Here is a 21,233-nt window from a genome sequence, read left to right as displayed (position 1 = left end):
TTATTTTTAGATTGTTCATTGCTAGTGTACAGAAATATGATTGCTTTCTGTGCACTGTTCTTATATTCCATAATAGCAATTTTTATTAGTCTTAAAGTGAATTCTTTAGAGTGGTCTATACACAAATAGAAGTAGTATTGACACATTCATTTTGTATTCGTCTGTTTGAGAATAAACTCAAAAAGTAAAACTTGCACTGTATCTAAGTTTATATTTTTATGAAACTACAAACCTAGACTAAACTCTGTGTTCTGCCATAAGTCTTTGGGGAATAATAAAATGTCTGTATTTTAGCTTATACAGATGATAATAATACTTTGTAGAAAAACATAACTGAAGACTTTAAAAAGATAAACTGAACCAGGTGATGTTACAGGGTGGGAAGAAAATTTTCCCCAAAATGCGGAATTTGATCAAGAGGTTTGAAACATTTTGGATAAAGGGGAATTTTAAATCTACAACAAACAGAATCATGTTGATAAGATGGTATTGCTCTAAATAGTTAATCACCATCATTTGGAAGAAAATATAGTATCTATATCTGTATCTTACAGTATAACAGAAGTGAATCTCATGTATAAAGAAGAGGTTAATGACAAATTTGATGGGTTCTACTTGACTAGTTTTCATTTATACATAGGAGAATTTCATTGTTTAAGCATAAAATGAAGAAATCAAGTAGTTATAAAGAAAGAAAAAAGAAGAAGAAAATTAAGAAAAATATTTGCAAAATATATGAGTGACTAGGTGTTGGGATAGTCAGAATCTAAGATGGCCCCCCAACTTTTCTTGCCTAATCCCTGGGAAGGTGAATATTATGAGACATAATAAATACACTGATTAGGACTTTTGCAGAGGTAATTAAGGTTATATTCATTTAAATTTGAGTTAATCACAAGAGAGATTATCCAGAAGGTCCTAATCTAATCACATCAGTCTGTCAAAAATCAGTGTGTTTTCTACAGCTGGTCACAGTTGGGTAAGTCAGAGAGACAGGAAGAACAAGAATTTAATATATTGAGTCTGATTTGAAGATGGAGAGGCCCAGGATGAGGAGGGTGGGCAGCCTCTAGAAGTGAGAGCAACTCCCAGGTGACAGATGGAAAGGAAATGGGTACTTCAGTCCTACAGCCACAAGGACCCAAATAACTTGAAAAGAGGATTGATCCTGAAAGCCTCCAGATAAGAGTCCACAATGGCTGACACCTTGATTTTGGTCTTGTGAGACTTTAAGTAGAGAACCATTCAAGCCTGCCTAGTTTTCTAACCTACAGAACTGTGATATTACAAATGAACATTGTTTTAATGTCCTAAATTTGTAATGTATTTTAATGCAGCAATTAAAAATAATAAAATGCGCAATAAAGAACTATAAGTAGTCGGCAGGAAGCACACTGCCATTCCTTCAACACTTTGCTTTAGAAATCTCATCAGCTAAATATCCAATTTTATCACTCACAGTTTTTTTCCTCCACAAAACACTACAACACAGAGCACCCAAGTTCTTTGCCACATATAACAAGGATTGTCTTTCCTCCAGTTTTCAACAACATGTTTCTCTTATTTTGGCTGAGGCCTCATCAGAATCATCCTCAACATCCATATTTCTAGCATGCACCTCAAACCGTTCCCAGCCTCGACCCATTATCCAGTCCCAAAGCCACTTCCACATGTTTAGGTAATTTGTTATGACAGCACTCCGCTCTTGGTACCAAAACCTGTCTTCGTCATCTCAGGCTGCAGAGCAAATATCATAGACTGGGTGGCTTAAACACAGAGACTTATTGTCTCACAGTTCTGGAGGCTGGAAGTCCAAGATCAGAGCGCCAGTGTGGTTGGGTTCTGATGCGATCTCTTTTCCTGGCTTGCAGAGGCTGCCTACTCACCGCGTCCTCATATCGGAGAAGGGAGTGGGGTAGGGAGAGAGAGAGAGAGAGAGGGAGAGAGAGAGAACAAGTTCAAGCTCTCTGGTGTTTCTCATTACAAGGCCACAGATCTCATCATTAGGGCTCTACCCTCATGGCTTCATCTAAATTTAATTATCTTCCAAAGGCTTCATCTTCAAATACCATCACATGGTGGGGTTCGGGCCTCAACATATGAATCAGGGGGGAAGATACAATTCAGTCCATAGCACTTGATATGACAATGTCTTCCCCTAAATGACTTAATTCCTTATCAAGTTGCTTAATCTTTTTTTTTTATCTTATATTTTATTCTTCTTTCTGTTCCCTGGATTGTATTATTTTTTTAATGTGTCGCTGATTACCAGCTTTTTCCTTAACTTGCCTTTTTACTGATAGCATGTTGGGAGGAAGATGCAGAAAATATATGCATGTGTCCTCCCCAGTCAAAAGAGGTCAGTTCAGGGCTTCCCTGGTGGCGCAGTGGTTGAGAGTCTGCCTGCCAATGCAGGGGACACGGGTTCGAGCCCTGGTCTGGGAAGATCCCACATGCCGCGGAGCAACTAGGTCCGTGAGCCACAACTACTGAGCCTGCGCGTCTGGAGCCTGTGCTCCGCAACAAGAGAGGCTGCGATGGTGAGAGGCCCGCGCACTGCGATGAAGAGTGGCCCCCACTTGCCGCAACTAGAGAAAGCCCTCGCACAGAAACGAAGACCCAACACAGCCATAAATAAATAAATAAATAAATAAATAAAAGAACGTGAATTTCTTTAAAAAAAAAAAAAAAAAGAATCCTCAGGAGTCACACATTAAAATTAGAGAGCAGGAAACACATAAACTGATTCTCCCTGAGAAATCACTGTCTGCATTGTCTAGTTTAATTTCCTCATTATATGTATTACATAATTGACCTTTTCTCATTTTAAGGTTTCTATTAAAAAATTACAGTGAAATTATATAGAAAGACAGATTTTTAAAAACAGTTTTAGAATTAAAATACAATATAGCTTTTTTTTTTTCCCCATTCAGAGAATGTTCCTGTGCTCCAACACACTTCGATGACCACACCACAATATTACAGGGTATTTGGAACTCAAAGAAGTTTCGTGAAATGTAAGCAGGGTCAAGAGAGAAATGTGTGAATTTGAAGTATAATTGATGACAGCATAATCAGATGATCTAGGTGGCCAGTGTAAGTTGGCTCTAGTAATAGCCACAAAAGGATATGTGAAGAACAGAAGTTTAGAGAAAAAATACATCTAACACATGACAGGAATCTTTGATATGTCAAGTTCACATTGCAAAGAACAATAAAAATCTGATATCTTAGTTTCTGCTTTTGTATCTAAAAAAATATGCATATCCACTATCAGAGAAGTATAAAGTGTCTAATTTTACTTTAAAAAATACTAGCTATACATGAGATTAAGAGTATTAAAATCTTTTGAACTTACCTATATCATGTGTGCAATTTAAAGATAAGATAAATCAATGCCAGCCACCAGAGTACCCCTGCTTTTCTAGTCAGTATTCTAACCCTTTCAAGGAGCTTTTTGTTAGTCACTGATCTATGATTCATCTTTCACAATTGGATTGCTGCTAATGAACTCATTCCTGTTTCAATAATCCTTTTTATGCTTATTTGTGAAAAATGGATTCTGCATATCTTTTCTGTTGCCCTGAACTCAAGAGAATGTTAAATTAATGGCTACTTATAACAAGATAATAAATTATCAGTGGTGACAAAATTATATACATACTAATTTTAGAGATCCGAAATACATGCTTCAAGGGTATTGCACATAGGTGATAAATAAGAGCAAGCATACCTGAAACACCTACTAAATTATATTAATGCTTGCACTGTAGTATTACTTTTATGCATATATAAAAAAAGATGTAAGTTTTCTTTCTTCAGTGGACTTTAAAACAAAAGTCATATTCAAATATGACAAAATTCTAAATTTGATCCTAAAAATAATATGAAATGTATGTCATTGTATATTAAATGTGAAAATAGCCATAATATGAAAATTTAGAAAAACAAAATATACCATAAAAATTATTGTTGGCTTTAACACTGCAGTGAACCAATCTAAATTAAAAATAACTTTAATACTGAGTGAGAAAGTCTTCCATTTTCCCTAATTATGTAGGCAATTAAAAAGTCTTGCCTGCCCATAAGTAGTCAAAAGTTGTGAATCTGTGGAAATTAAACAACACACCCCTGAACAACCAATGGGTCAAAAAAGAAGTCAAAAGGAAAATCAAAAATTACTTGAAACAAATGAACATGGAAGTACAACATGTCAATATCTATGCTGCAAACACAGTCCTAAGAGGAAAGTTTAGAGTGATAAATACCTATATTAAGAAAAAGAAAGACATCAAATAAACAGTCCAGCTTTACATCTCAAGGAATTAGAAAAAAAAAAAAAAAAAAAACTTACTATACCCAAATTTAGCAGGAGGAAGGTGATACCAAAGAGTGGGGCAGAAAGAAATAAAATAGAGGCTAGAAAAACAATAGAAGATTAATAAAACTAAGAGCTGTTTTTTTGAAAAGATCGACAAAATTGGCAAACCTTTAGCTAGACTAAGAAAAAAAGGAGAGAAGACCCAAATAACTAAGATCAGAAATAAAAGACATTACAACTGATACCACAGAAATACAAAGGATCATAAGAAACTACTATCAATAATGATACACCAAAAAATTGGTTAACCTAGAAGAAATGGATAAATTCCTGGAAACATATTAGCTACCAAGAGTAAATGATGAGGAAATAGAAAATATGAACAGATCAATAACAAGTAAGGAGACTGACTCAGCAATCAAAATCTCTCAACAAAGAAAAGTCCAGGACCAGATGGTCCCACCAGTGAATTCTACCAAACATTTAGAGAACAGTTAACACCAATTGTCAAACTGCTGCATGAGTAAAGAAGTTCACAATGCCAGATGGAATTACAAAGACTAAAAAGCAATAAATGAAAATACAGCTGATCCTTGAACAACATGGGTTTGAACTGTGCAGATCCACTTTTACATAGACGTTTTTCAATAAACACCACAGCATTACATGCTCTGCAGCCAGCTGCATCTGTGGGTGCAGAACCACAGACAGGAAGGGCCAACTGTGGAGTTATAAGTGGATAGTCGATCGTTCAGGGGTTGGTACCCTTAACTGCCATGTTGGTCAAGGGCCAACTGTGCATCGCTGTGATGATCTTACTTTTTACGTGAAGTAATATACATTTTTTCATGAAATGTGCATACTTAAACCCTAGAGTAAATACATGCACACACACACACACACACACACACACACACACACACACACAATCTTTGGCTGAAAAACCAATAAAAGAGATGAAATATGATACTAAGAAATACTAGATTAATCCACAATGTGGAAGAAATGAAAGGAATAAAAGGAACTAAAAAACAGAAGGGTCAAAGAGAAAAGAAAGAGTAAGATAGTAGATGTGATCCAAACTGTGTAAATTAACTATGTTAAATGGAATTCTATCACCTTTAAAAGGAACAGCTTGTCAGACTACATAAAAAGAGGAAGAGTAAATGTGTTGATTATAAGAGATGCTCTATAACATTTTTTAAATGTTATAAATGTTTTTTTAAAAAAAACAGATGAACAGTAATAGGATGGAAGAAGATATACCATGAAAATACTAATCATGGCAAAACATGAATGGCTACATTAAAATAGAAAAGCAGACATCAAAACAAGGGGTCCAAGAACAGGTATCGAGGGCCACTTTATAATGATAAAATAGTTGATACCCAGGAAGACCTACCAACCAAATTAATTTGCCCTAATACAGACATTCTAAATATCTAAAGCGAAGCCAAAAAGAACTAAAGAGAGAAATAAAGAAACATACACTTACAGTTGAAAATTTCAATATCTTTCTCTCTATACTTGATGGAACTATCAAAGAAAAAACATAGAAGAGATATAAAAGGTTTAAACAATTATCAACCTACCTGACAAAGAACAATAAAACAAAAACTGCAGAATATATATCATTCTTAATGGCACATGGAACATTCACCATTAAAATCAAATGCACATGGAACTCTCAATATGATTCATAATGAAATGTGTTTATTTTCTAAGAAAAAGACTTCTGAATGTATGCACATACTAGGTTCATTCACAAAAGAAAAACCACAACTAAAATGTCCATCAACTGGTGAATCCATAATAAAAATGTGGCAAATCCATATGGAAGAATGCTACTCAGTATACAAGGGGATAAAATATTGTAACATACGACATAAATAAATCTGGAAAGCATTATGCTGAAAAAAAGAAGTAAAATTTTAAAAAGTGAAGAAACTATATTATTACATTTATGGGGATTTATAGACTAAGTGAAACTAACCAATGTTGAAAGAAAGGAGAGTTTGAGTGTTCTCTGAGTTGGATTTTGACTGGGAGAGCCACAGGGTAGCTTCTAGGATAATAGAAATTTTCTGTTTCTTGGTAGGTGTATTTTGTTTTATAAGTCTATACATTCTTAAAAACTAATTGACTAATGCACTTAAGATTTGTTCACTTCACTGTATGTAAATTTTACTTCAGTGAAAATATGTGTAAAATCTAGTTATTAGATTTTTTTAGCAATAAAATAGCTATTTTTTTTAATAGAAGTATAGGTTAATAAAGAATACATTATGACAGACCAATACTTTATTATATGTTATATTAATATCTCTGTAATATGTATTGGCTTACATATGCTACTTTTATGCATGTTTCAAAATAGATATTGTGGATATTTAAAAATGGCAAACACTATACTAACAGTATAAAATATTTTCAAAGTATTCTCAAATTACATATTAAGACTTTTCTCAGCTACTACAAGTTCAGCTAAATCATGGAGAAAAGTTATCCTAACTTTTAATGCAACACCCAGGATAATATGCAACAATCATTCCAGAAAAGTATTTTTGGCAATTCTTTATAATAGAATCATTAATTTGTTTTAATTAAGATTTCTAAAATTAATTTTTAATTGCTGGACTATGGCATCCTAAGAAATAATAATTACCTGTCCAATTGCAAAAGCAAAGTGCTCTATTTCATCCGCTTGGTTTTCTTTAATCTTGCTTCATATATTCCTATTCATTCGAACAATATTATTAAGTTCTGAAGTTGATTATATGGGTTGCTTTGTGAATAGGCACAAGAAGCATTTCAGACAGGTAAAAATAATGTTCTATTTGGTTTCAAGTGAAATACTTACACTTATCATCTCCTTCGAAGAATATGCACTAAATATTAGAATTAAAATGTTCACTACTTTAAGCCTGCTCTGGAAAACTAAAAATTAGTGTGGTGACAGTTAACATTTTAGATATTATCTTTGAAGTAACATTTTTAATATTGTGCCTTTCCATTCACAAAATTAAAGTCCTTTAAAGTGCTCTTAATCATTAATTATGAGTAGCATGACAATGATTTCTCTCCTTTTTTTCTTTTACAGTTTGAAGTAAAACAATGTTATTATATTAAAAACAATTTTTCAAACACACTATGTAATCTGAAGAAAGACTGATGTACAGAAACTAATTTTCATATGTAATCAACAGAATCAGACCTTAAGGGCAATGTTTGTGAAAACCTACATTAATAATTGTAAGATAAAATATAAATATTGGTTTTATTATTGATTATAATTTTAACATGCATAACTTTAATATTTTAATTAAATACTCCACTAAAAAATTCAATAAAATTTACATAACATTGAAATGTGAATTATGAGATGCACAATAAGTAGATCATATGAATGATAGAAAATATTTTATAAAAATATGAAATCTATAGGTTTTCTTATCACACTGTTATTTCTCAGCAAAATCATCACCTTTCTTTTTATGCTCTCACATAAAAAATAGCAGTCCTTGGATTTTGTCTGCATAGAATTAGTCTTATCTAGGCTAGGACTGTCCAAGTGTTGGAGGATGGAGGGAACAAAAAGTGCCCACCAAACCAGGAAGGAAACTTGAGACCAAGAAATGAGGCAGGCAGCTCCATATAATGAATATAAGTGTGATATAAGTGCTAAATGAGGACTTTTATGGAGTCTTCATTTAGCACTTATATCACATTTTCCAAGGATTGTGATTATCTTTTTGGCTTTAGCTATATTTATATTACAAGGATTAATGATCATCGTTTGCTATGTTCTTTATCTTTCAGCATCTTGTGGCCTTCATTCAGATTAATTTCTTGTTTGGTTAAAATAACCTCTCATAGTTTTCAGTTGAATTATAAAAGGGATATTAACTCCAAATACTTCTATGTTTCTTTGCTTTCTGAAAGATGAATAATACTTTGAGTGGTATGATTATAAACATAAGAACATAGGATCACCTTGTTCTCAGAATACCCTGAACTTTTCTACAAACATTCAATGCTGAAAGTCACACTCTAATGTTTTTTTAAGTTTGAGTAACTATCATAGAATTTTAAAATGAGATTAAAAGACAAACTTTGATTGCAGTCTAGTGCTTATCTGGAAAATCATGAGAAGTGGCAAAAAGTCACAGATTATAAAAACATTTGAATGCTGAGGTCTGAGGTAGAGAGGGGAAAAATAAAGTCTATTAGAATTCTAACAGTCATTCCTTCTTTGGTTTGTTTTCATAAGTTGAAACAAATCTCTAACTTCAAACAGTACACGACCATCACTCAATAATACTTTGGAAAATGGATTGAATGTAAATTCAATCCTAATATTTTCTATCACAGGTTTAAGTTTTAAATTATGTCTAAACATGATACAGAAATTTCAATTGACATTTATATATTCAAGCCAATAAGTATAAAGCATGACTTTTTTTTATTCAGGTAGTATATTTTTTGTGAATTTTCCTAATAACCTGAATTAATACCCATGTCTGGGCCAGATTCAATATACATTATAACATCATATGGCTCAAACATATAATTCAAAACTATATACGTCTGTTGCAAAGAAATAAACCATCAGACCCTAGTTTCCAAATAAAAAATATAATGAAGACAAAAAAAACTCTGTGTTTTTTTCAGATATCCTTGTATTTACAAATTTTCTTAAATTTTAATATATACATAAACATAATGCTTCTAATGTTAGTGTGCAATTTACTGATATTTAGATTTTCCATTCTGCTTTTCAGACACATAAATATCTTCTTTGATATAAGAATTATGGTCCTTTTATTAAACTATATATTTTAAGACTGATAAGTTATAATAACTGATTCTATGGATTAAATTCATTATTGCTTTAAATACAACGAAGTAAAGACTTATTAGAAATAGCTCATTCTTTTGTGTTTTCCTAAAGACCACTTTCTGGTTTCAAAAAATGAAAATGCTTATTTTTGTATCTGTGATTTGACAGAGAAACTGTAAGAGTTTTTCATATCAAATTATCTTGATCACACTGGGTAGTGCATTACAAAGAGTATAGTGCCATCTATTGGGTAACATTATTCCCAAGTTGAGCTCATGTTTTATTGTTGTTTTGTGGGTTTTGTTTGTGCCTCTTTTTTTTCACATTTTTAGTATATTTATATAAAACTATAACATACAAAAAAAGGGACTCATCATTCTGTAAATACGATTTTTTCTCATAAGAAAAAGGAGGCACAAAGAAGGAAAAGGAACCTAGGATACTGGTAACATTTCAAAGATATAGAGAAATGTACATTTTTAGAGTTGGATTCAGATCATCCCAATGCTTTATATGAGAGTGTTAGCTATCTTTCTATGTCCAGTTACCTCAAATCAATAATCTAAGTTCCATCTTAAAAAAACTAGAAAAAATAATACGAATCAAAGCAAGCAGAAGGAATGAAATAATAAAATCAGAGCAAAAAATTGATAAAATAGAAAACAGAGACACACTAAATGTACCATAAAGTTGTGCTTCTAATTAGCACATATCTAGCGGCTACCTGTAATCCTCCCCAGAGACCTGGGAGACAGCTCTTCCTCTGCCATTTCCCTGTAGCCAGTTCCAAGTTGCAGAGGGGTTCCTGCACCCATTAAGAACTGCTTCTTTGTTTGCTACCATCCTATGAGACTCCTGAATGCAAGCCCATTGGCTCTCAGAGCCACTTTGCTTTCTAGCTGAGACCTGGGGCCTTGAGCTCATTGGTTTCTCAGTCTTCACTTGCACAGTGATAATTCTTTTGAGGAGTCTACTTTATTCTGGCACATCTGCTGCCCTTTTTGCCAGTACAACATCTTTTAAGTTCTCATCCAACTTTACCATAAGAGCAAGGAGAGTTTTCAGTGGTGTAAGAATTTATCTAGATTCATCTAGATTTCTTTTGGTGAGTTTCTTCCTTCCTTCCTTCCTACCTTTCCTCCTTTCTTTCCTTCCTTCCTTCCCCTCTTCCTTCCTTCCTTCCTTCCCTTTCCTTCCCTTTCCTTCCTTCCTTCCTCCTTCCCTCCTTTCCTTCCTTTCTTTTATCAAAAACCATTTTATTGAAGTATGTATGATTGACATACTAAAAGCTATACATATTTAATGCATACAATTTGATGAGTTCAGAAATAAGTATGCATCCATGAAGCCATCACCACATTATATGCCATATATATCCATTACCTCCAAAGGTTTCCTCTTATGCTTTTTATTTTATTATTATTATTATTATTTTTATTTTTAGTGATAAGAATACTTCACATAAGATTTACCCTTTTAGCAAAAGTTTAAGTATTCAATACAGTATCGTTAACTATAGGTACTATGCTTGATGAGTTTCTTATTTTCTAGATTTTCACCTTCGTTAGCATATTAAATCCAATTTAGAGCAGTAAGAGCCCTACTACTAGTCAATGCCTCATGTATGTTTTTTCAAATAAGTTTGCCTATCACAAGGACTTCTTCCTGAAAGGGGAAAAACTCTTTCTAGCAGTCAGGACACACTAGATGCAACTCTGAGAACTTTAGCTGACATTTTTGAAGGACCAGTAAGGTAACAGCCTGCAGGAGGGGATAAGCTGTAAGATGCCCCAACTACTGCCATTCATCCTTTTTTTTTTTTTTTTTAAGAAGAACTTTATATGTTTGTATACAAAGGAATAGCTGGGTTTTTAAAATAATTTATTTTATTTTATTTATTTATTTTTGGCTGTGTTGGGTCTTCATTGCTGTGCATGGGCTTTCTCTACTTGTGACGAGTGGGGGCTACTCTTCGTTGTGGTGCATGGGCTTCTCATTGCGGTGGCTTCTCTTTGCTGTGGAGCACGGGCTTTAGGCACATGGGCTTCAGTAGTTGTGACTCATGGGCTCTAGAGCGCAGGCTCAGTAGTTGTGGCACAAGGGCTTTGTTGCTCCGCGGCATGTGGGATCTTCCCGGACCAGGGCTCGAACCTGTGTCCCCTGCATTGGCAGGTGGATTCTTAACCACTGCACCACCAGGGAAGCCTGCCATTCATTCTTAATGGGCATTAGTCTTTCTGACCTCTCATCTTCAAGGCAACCTGGCCAGAGATCTAAGGAGTTAACTGGCTTCTGCCCATAGCAGTCACAAATTTCTATACTTTTATGCTTAGTGTAACTGCACATCTCTGTAACTTATAGTTGGAAGGGGTGGAATCTTCTGCTTATTGAGGACAAATCATAGTACTATTTATTACAATGAGATCAACTTGAGGCATACCACAGATGGGTGAGGAAGTGTCCATACTTGGAGAAATATTAGCAATACTCATGACAATATTTGTGCAGCTGTCTTTGAACCTACATCCCCTACAAGCACCTCCTAAATTATTTCTCATTAATATGCAGTAAAGAAAATTTTACTACCCTGTTGACCATATGATGTGTTCAACACGTTGCTACCAATTCCCATGGAATTGTCTAAAATCTCAGTAATCAGCCCATGAGGCCCTCAACCTTTTTCTCCTTAAAAGCCATGCTCTTTCAGCATTCCATCCATGCATCCCATAAGAGTCATGCAGGTTGTGCCCTACCCAAAGTCACTGACCAAGGTGGTGGAATTAGGGATTGAAATCCAACCAGCATTACTACTCAAACTGTGCACTTTGTGAGCTGCCTTGTCCTGGAGGAAGGCATGCCATTTCATAATAGGCCTTCTCAGAAGAGACACTTTCTAAAAAATTTATGTCTGTGTGTAATAAAGGGTGTCCGTTTTTTGAGGTTGTACTTATGACAGCCTTCAATCACACCCATTTCCTTTTTCCTCTCACTCTACATCTGGGCAAGCTGATAAGAAATCCCAGGGGCTTCTCCTTTGGTACCAGTAGGAAGTTCAACCAACACACCTTGCCTCCAGGGAATATTCACTCTGGCCCCCTGCCCTAGTCACTGTAAATCTCCGAGTCTTGTCTCATTTCCTGACTCTCTCAATCCATTTTCAGTCCTGCTTGGGAGTCACCATTTTCTTCATTAGGTGAGTTATAATAAAAATATTCATTTCCTTTTGGTGCACATGTGTTGTCATTAAATACTCAAACCAAATTTTGGGTATGGGTCCATTCTGCATAGTGATCACAACAGAGGGGAAGCTTTTTTCTCAATTCCCACAAAGGCTTAGTATATACTGCAAATGTAGAATGCGGTTATGCTAGGGGCAATGGTTACAAGAAGCAGAGGCAAAATATTATAGAAATAAGCACAGAGGAATAGGCAAGAGTAGAAAAAGACAAAAGCAAATGTGACTTGGAGAGAGATACCTGTATCTGGCAAAGACCAGACTCTACCAATGCTTGGATTATAGGAGGACTCTGGTGACAATTACAACTGTTGTGCTAACTACTACCAAAAAGAGATCATCATTCCCTTTGGGGGACCGAAGCATTGAACATAGAGGGTGGTGGGACTGAGGCCACTGATTCTGTTGCCACAAGGAAGATTCCCATGCTTTTCTGAAGTCCTTTCTAGAGTTTGGCCAGGTGTATACTATTACATTATTATACAATTTTTAGATGTTTTAAGCATTAGGCCTTAATGCATTTTTTTTCTCCAATTTTCAGTCTGTAGCCTGAAGCTATATAACGGGAATTTTTATTTTGCCTTTTATTAGATTTTTTTCTTATTGTGTGTGTGTGTGTGTGTGTGTGTGTGTGTGTGTGTGTGTATAAAAGAATAAATCTTGTTCAAAGACTGACATATTAGCCTGTGGGTTTTCATTGTTGAAGCAAATTTATTTTCTGGTTCATTTAATGATAATCAAATTACAGACACAGATAAAAATTGAAAGGCAAGTTATTCAATCTAGCACGACCAAGGCTGTCACAGTCCTGACCTGAGGATACAAATTACTTCTGTTGAAATGATTTGAAAAGGTATCCCTTCCTTTTAGAGTTGAAATTGTATTCATACAAATGAGGTTTTTTGCCCCCCACTAATCTCGATCTCTACATGGATAAAATAATCAGAAAATTTATACAAATCAATAAAAGAGTTCAATGTGATGTTTGAGACTTTCTAAACAAAACCCCTGAACATTCATTTTTCAACTAGACAGAGTATTGTACATGTAATTAATGTTATTCTCTAACTGTGGCTAACTAAATACTAATCCTCCATTTACCTGAATAAAAATGAGAAATTACCTCACATGTGATATGGGTGACATAAAAATTTTGAAAAATCCAAATCTATGTCGTTTGTGTGTCTTTCAGTTATTAGGATAGGAAAACAATTATTCTAATAAATCTATAGATGTGTTATTCATGTTTTTACTAACCAAACTTATTTGTGCTTTGTTAATTTCCATCCATGTTTTCAATTTAGTTTAGTCAACTGTTATGCTCATTATCTTTGTTCTTTTAGATTATATTATAGTATTTTACCAATCTTTTCTCTTTTGTGGCTTTAAATTATCATTATCACCATCATCATCCTAATTATCATCACCATCATTTGCAAAAAAAAAAAAAAATGTTTTATGTAGAAAACATGGTTTTCTTAAGATCCCTGGACCAGACATCAACAGATATGACTTCTAGTCCGATACACACCCTTGAGTAATGTATACTATAAGTAAAGAGTAAAAAACTCAAATACAAATTAGAAAATTTTGGGTGGGAACTGCCTGCCCTAATTTACTCATTGTGTACTAACTGTATCTGATAATAACCTGTTACTCTTCTTTCACAATGGCTTTCCATCTGGTAATTTATGCATTTTGTAAGGCAAACCCAACTTTAAGAGAAATGTTTTACATGTTTACTATTTTAATATGTTTACATCAGGAAACGCTTGCTTTATTCTACTTTAGCTATTTGCTATTCAACAATAAATCCTGCTATATATGGATGAGAAATTTTTTTTAACTGTCAAAGACAATAGTGGTTGGAATGTTGAATAAAACAAGTGGACTCTCTCTGAATGATTTGATCAATAGTAACAATCTAGAGAGATAATTTGCAAAAAAGAAGCTTTTAAGATTTCAAAATGTGGCTTAAAATAATACTTATATATAAATGAGATTAAATTATTTTAAAACACTCAATATGAAATGTATAAATGTAAAAAGGAATTTATAGCCTATGATTTTTTTTGCATTTTTTCCACTTAAAATTTGTGATTTGTTGAAAATCCTTCAGATTAAAATTAAAACCATTGTATGTACACAGTAGGAAAAGTTCTTTGAACCCAAACTTTTCAATTATTAGGTGAAAGGTAGAGACTGATGTCTTAAATTGCTTTTTGTTGAACTGCTTTGTTTATTTTCAGTTCTCTTCCCTGGATGAGGGGTAGGTGGAGGGATCAACATTACCAGATCTAGTTGATCCAATTTTCAATTTCGGTGGATGGCATTGAACTCCAGTTATAAACAACAGGTGTTGTCTCACTCCTCCTCCTCTTCAGGTCATCTTCCCTTCCCTCAGGGGCTCTACAAAGCAAGTCTAAATCTCTGCAATTTAGGGTGAAAACAAATGCTATTTTCATGGATTTGTCTTAAAAAAAAAAAAGACATCAGGTTTATATGCAGTGAAGAAGAAATAATCTTCTGGATGTTTTTATTTATTTTTAGATATAAGAATTATAATTTTAATAATGTATGATTTTGACACATTTTAATTAACCTGCTTCTGCTTTTCTTAGTTTTCCCCTTCTATTTTTTTTTTTTTTTCCTTGAGCTTTTCAGTCCATTTATACAGCTATAGCATGCTCTGCCTTCTCTCATTTCTGTTAATTTCCAAACTGGTGTCCTCTGTAAGGTCACCCTTCTTGCAACCTGGATCTTCAGGGCAGTTTTATTTCAAAAAAAAGAGATGATTCTATATCATCTGCAATAATATGTTTGTGACAATTCCTTTGAGGCAAAGTAAAGAGGGTTAACTGCATCGTTATAACTTAAAAATGACAAGTGATAAATCTTTTTATTTCAGATGTTGCACCAGAGTTTTCAGATAAATTATATTCTTTCATTCATCAAATATACTTTGGTTGACACCAGACAGTGCTGACCTCATCATGAATTTTGGCCTGAAAACATAGTTTATATACTCTAATATATCAGTATTCAGTGTGGTTGTAAAAAAGGAAAATTCCAGAACATCTAAGTTTATCAAAGCTGTTCATCTACAATTACTATTTGCTTTAGACATGAATAAGTTCAAAGTATATAATTCATGTGTGTACTGGCAAATTCAAGAATTGTATTTATAGTGACTGTAATTTAATTACTTCAGATGGACTTGCTTGGCCAAAATACTCACTCTTTACTACTTAATATAAATTATCAAAATGCAATCAGGCAGAACTGTATTATTAAAGGTGGGTTTCTCCTATATCCTGTCCAGGAATAATGAGAATTTTAACAACTGTTATCATTGTGAACCAGGCTAAGCCTCTCACATGCATTGCCATCTCTTTTATTTTTTACACCCATATTACATGCCTACAATTAGAGTCCCAATTTACCTAAGAGGAAGCCTAAGAAGAGTGATGTAACTTCCCTGAAGTCACAGTTAGAAAGGTAGAGAACCAATATATTTGAAACCATAAATATCTGATTCTGATATTTTATACAATTGCTATCTACTGCTTAGCACCAAAATTTTCATTTTATGATTTTCAGAATTACTTATACATTATCTCCTTAAATATACATACTCACATATATATTATTTTAATTTTTATTTGTGCCTTTTAAGAAAACACTTAAAGAGTAAATTAATTAATCTTTCCTTAAGTTTTATTAATTTTTTTGGTGCCTGGAATATTCTTTTCTACCAACAAGTTATATTTATACTCAACAACATTATTTTCTATATATTTTGTTTAATAAACTTTTTTTATAAATTGTTTTCTCAATTTTAAATGTGATTTCATCACAATAACCATGAGATGAGATATAGTAATACAGAGATATTAAAGCACTGGAGAGAAATTGTGATAACTGTTCCTCCTCACTTAACTAGAGGCCTAAGTTTGAACACAATCTAATATTGATATTGAAAAATATCTTTTCAGACATTAATTAATCATGACCTATTCTGACATTAGAGAAAACAAAGATCATAACGTAAATATCATTTGGCTTTCCTGAAATGAATAATCATATAAAAACAAATGGCATTTAATCCTCGTACTTATCATTCCATTATATCCTTTTATTTTATTCATTTGAATATCCAATTTGTCCTTCACTGTGTAAGTTCTCCAGGAATGCTAGCTTTAATAGCCTTTGCAAATAAAACTTTAAATCCCATTCCGATATACCTTTGTACATACCTGTTGGAGTTTAAATCAAACATTACTAATCCTTTGACCCTCCCTCCAACCTAAACAACTACATTATTTTTTATTTGATCATAAATCACTTTTGTGTTCTCCTAACGTTATATTTACAATCTCCTGAGAATAAAATGTAAGTTCTTATCTCACATTTTTTCCTCTGACCCTGCCACGCTCTTCATTCATCATACATTTATTTATTCTCTCGGTGTTTTATGAGTGCAGTGTAAGAGCCAAGCACAGTACTTGGCACTAGTAAGACAAAGATGAATAAGACAGAACCCTTGTCTTAATATCACCAGTCTCTGAAGGAGGTAGACTTGCAAAGAAATAAGTAAAGGGAATTTAAGCAAAATCCTATTAAACCACAGAGAAAAGATTTCTAAATCTAGAGAAATCAGAAATTGTTTCCAAAAGTAGTAGTATTTTAGTGAGATCTTAAGAATTTTCTAGGTGAATAGGGGGAAAAAAGGAATTCCAAGAAAGGAAACAGTAAGTGCATTTGGAGAGATAAAATTCTGCTAATTGTTGGGGACCGTGGAATAGGATCTGAGAATGGGAGTGGCAAGAGATGAGAAAGGAAATCTATACAGGGGCCTAAATTTTAAACACTATGCATCATACACTGTTATTTAAAAAGATTTTATCTAATTGTTAACAATAAAAATCTCTAAATTCCTTTAAGCAGGAAATAATTTGGCACAAATTGGGAAAATATATGAGAGGGGTAAAAATTGTTATATAGCTTTTATAATAGTCCAGAGGAGAGAAGATGAGGCTGGATTTCATATTGTGTCAGTGGATATGAATAAAGTGGGTAGAATCAAGTGATAATGGGTTGACAGATTTTACAGCATTTTCATGGCAAATTTATAACGATGAGATGCTAAGAAAACAAGAGGGGTCAAAAATGAGTAATGTACTATCGCAAGCAACAATAACCCCAAATTTGGTTTGGTTGACCAAGTAGTGAAATGACATGAGATGGGATATCCAGCAACTCAGGAAATCAAAAATTTTAAATGGAAACGTTGGAATTAACTTACTAAGTCAGATTTGTACATGATGAATTTGAAATTTATTTGTAGCTTCTAGATACTTGAAAATGTGACTCTGGCATTCTGGAATGATTTGAGGATTTTAATATGCATTCATTTATTTCTTCAATAGTTATTGAATACAGAAATTTTCATCCCTTTCAAAATTCATATGTTAAAACTCTAATCCCCAATGTCACTGTATTTGGAGGTGGGCCTTTGGGAGGTAATAAGGTTATGAGAGTGAAATCTTCGGGGACTAGTGCCTTCATATGAAGAAACAGGAAAGAACTCTCTCTCTCTCATTCTCTCCGCCCCTGACGCCCGCCACACACACACATTTGAAGTTACAACAAGAAGACGGCTGTCTGCAAACTGAAGAAAGTGCCCTCACTGGACACCGGATCTGCCGGCACCTTTATCTTGGACTTCCCAACCTTCAGAACTGTAAGAAATAAATGTTTGTTATTTAAGCCACCCCGTCTATGGTATTCTATTATAGTAGTTCAAACTGACTAAGACATGCCTGCCCTATGTTCAATTCATAAAAAAAAGAGGTAGATTCCCTTCCTTCTGGTAGCTTACATTCTATTTGAAAGGGAAAGTAATAATACACAAAGAAATAAAAAAAGGTACATTCCGCAAGTAGGATGTGCATGTAGAAAAAAAGGAATTTTTCAACGTGGTAGAATTTGAAAAAGGACAAGGAAGGGATGGATTTACTCCTGAGGGGTCTCTCTGTGGAGGTCACATTGGAACCGAGACCTAAATGGTAAAGATAAAAGGAAAACTTCTTCCAGGTAGGAATAAGTGCAAGTGGAAATATACTTTTAAGGTAACACAAAATAAAACAGAAAAAAAAAAAAAAAACCTAGGAAAACAGTGTAGCAAGGGAGTAAGACAGGTAAAAATTTGTGTGATGTATGGCCTCAGAACAGGTGCTTTAGTTCCCGGGAATAAGAGATTAGAGTGTAGAAAGTCTACTGGGGAGTTGATCTAAGGTACGGCACATATATGGGAGCAAAGGAATTATCATTGCACAGAGAGAGGAGGTGAACTTGAACAGAGGTAACGGGTGAGGTGGGGAGCCGTGGAGCTTGGATGGTAAGGCTTGAGGCAAAGGGGCCAGGGCTTTGTATACCTGCCATTGAACGTGGGCTTCCCACTGAATGAGGCGGCTCTTTGAGTGAAGGTAATTTCTGGAGAGGAGCTAAGCTGTGAAGCGTAGGAGCCAACGCTAGCAGCATCTGAGGGAATAGGGACCCCGTCCTGAAGAGGGTACATAGCGCACCACAACGTCCAATGTTGCAGATGAGGACCATGGTGAGGGGGTTGCATTTTATGTTTAGAATCATGAGAATCTATATGACTATTTCCAGCAAGGGTTTATCCTGATCTGATTTATAGTTTTAAAAAGACGTTCCCGGCTACCGTGTACAGAAATGTGAGAATAAACCAATGCGGAATATGGAAGAAGAGTGAGCAGTAGAATACTTGAGTAGTCCAAGTGAGTGATGATGGTGGCTCAGCCAAAGGTAACAGGAGTAGACAGGCAATAATTAGAAGCCAAAGTCATGGGTTGAAAACACTCAGAGAAGGAGTAGAGCCAAGAGAGCTATGGCTAGATCGCTGGAGAACAGCATTACTTAAATCAGTGAAGAAAGAAGCCATTAAAAAGAAAAAAAAGACAATAAGAGTTACAAAGAAAATTGAGAGTGGTAAGAGAGTGGCATCAAGTAAATGCTAGAAGCTTTTTGTTTCCACAAGTAGAAAATCATTAACCACATCAAATGGCACAAGATAAATCTAACAAGATAAAGGTAGGATTTTCTGCTTGGTGAGTTTATCCACAGTAGTTTCGTATGTGTAATGGGATGGAAGACACTGAAGTGGGCAGAAAAGGAAATGGGAAGTGAGGAAATGGAGAACACACAATGATTGTCTCTAGGTAAATAGAGAGCAAAATATTTAACTAAAGTGGCAAAAAGGAATAGAACAGGGTTTTTTAGTTTATTTTCATGTGTTTTATGTGTTTATTTGTATTAAAAGAAAGATATCTAAATGGGTTTTCTAGCATGCACATACACAAACACACACAACAGAAGCCTGGAATATAAAGAATTGATAAAAGACAAATCGAGGACAAAGGATCACACGTCTTCATAATCAATCGTCTGTCATGAAGATCAGCTTTGATTAGATATATGTGATGGTGGGAAGGGTTATAAGTGAAAAGTTTACATCAGATTGATCCTGTTTCTTTGGAGAAGTGGAAGACAAAATGGAAAGAGATAAAACATTATGAAATGGTGATATCATGATATTATTACACTTGGATGTTTCAAAAATATTAATGTACACATTAAGGATGATTTCAGTTATCTTATGTTAAGATTTGCAATAAAACATCTTTATAAAACCTCCAGCCATAAACAAACTAAAAGATAGAATCCTTACACTGAGGAAACTTATAAGCAGGGATAGAAAATGTGGACAAAGATTGCCTTTATATATATGAGATACTTTGGCTTTTTACGTATTTATTAAACTCTTTAAGACAATTAAAAACTCATCCAAAATTTGCATTCTTTGTTTGGTGGAATCTCTCTTTTCCATGGCTTGATTACTTTCTCAGTAGTCAACATTGGCTTTCCATGGTCGGAACACATATAAACTCAATAAGAGATAATGGCTTCTACATGTAAATGTGCATCTACAGTTTCCCTAGTCACTGCATAATTTTATTAGTATTTAGAATAAATGGTAAGTTCAATATATGCTTACTAGACTTAGAGCAGTCTAGCCAACCCACAAAATAGAGTTATATCAGAATATCTGTGATTTCCATTTAAATGTTTGAGACTTTACTTATAATGGAAGACACAAATTCATTTTAACATGGCATTTTTATTTTGTAATTTTTAAGTAGTATCCCTTTTTCCCCTTAGCAATATAGCATATTAAAGTACTGTAGACTGAATTATTACAAACATAAAAATTGGTTTAAAAGAGACTATATGCAAATGATAGAAACTGCATTCATCTAGTTTGGCTCTTATAACCTTGAGTGAGCTATTAATATTGACTGCAAATTCAACTATTATCCTACTAATAAGTTTGGAGCTTTAAAAACAACTTAGATTGTATGATTTATAACATAAAGTCCACCTGATTATAAAAGTTACTTTAATATCAGATATTGTAAACTAATGTTAAAATGCATGGAAGAGTGACAGAAAGACGATTACAAAATTCTATTTTGGGTATTATAATAGAGATAATATGCTGCAATTTTGTTTAATGAGTTGCAATTAAGAAACTGTTCCAAGAGTTGCATGTGATTTCTTTTAATTATTAGTTATTAGTTGTTCCTGCATAAGTATATTTAAAACCAAGTTATTTGAACTGTTGTAAATGATAAAAACTCTTCAATATAGTAATATTTCTTATGGACTACAGATCAGTAAAATTTAAAAGGAAATACAGTACTTTTAACTACCAGCACTTATCAGGAGAATATGGTCATTTTTAGGAAGTCTAT

This window comes from Balaenoptera physalus (assembly GCF_965194825.1).
Source record: "Balaenoptera physalus genome assembly, chromosome: 5".
NCBI lineage: Eukaryota > Metazoa > Chordata > Mammalia > Artiodactyla > Balaenopteridae > Balaenoptera > Balaenoptera physalus.
The sequence above is the reverse complement of the archived record's forward strand: the minus strand, read 5'-3'. Positions refer to the sequence as shown.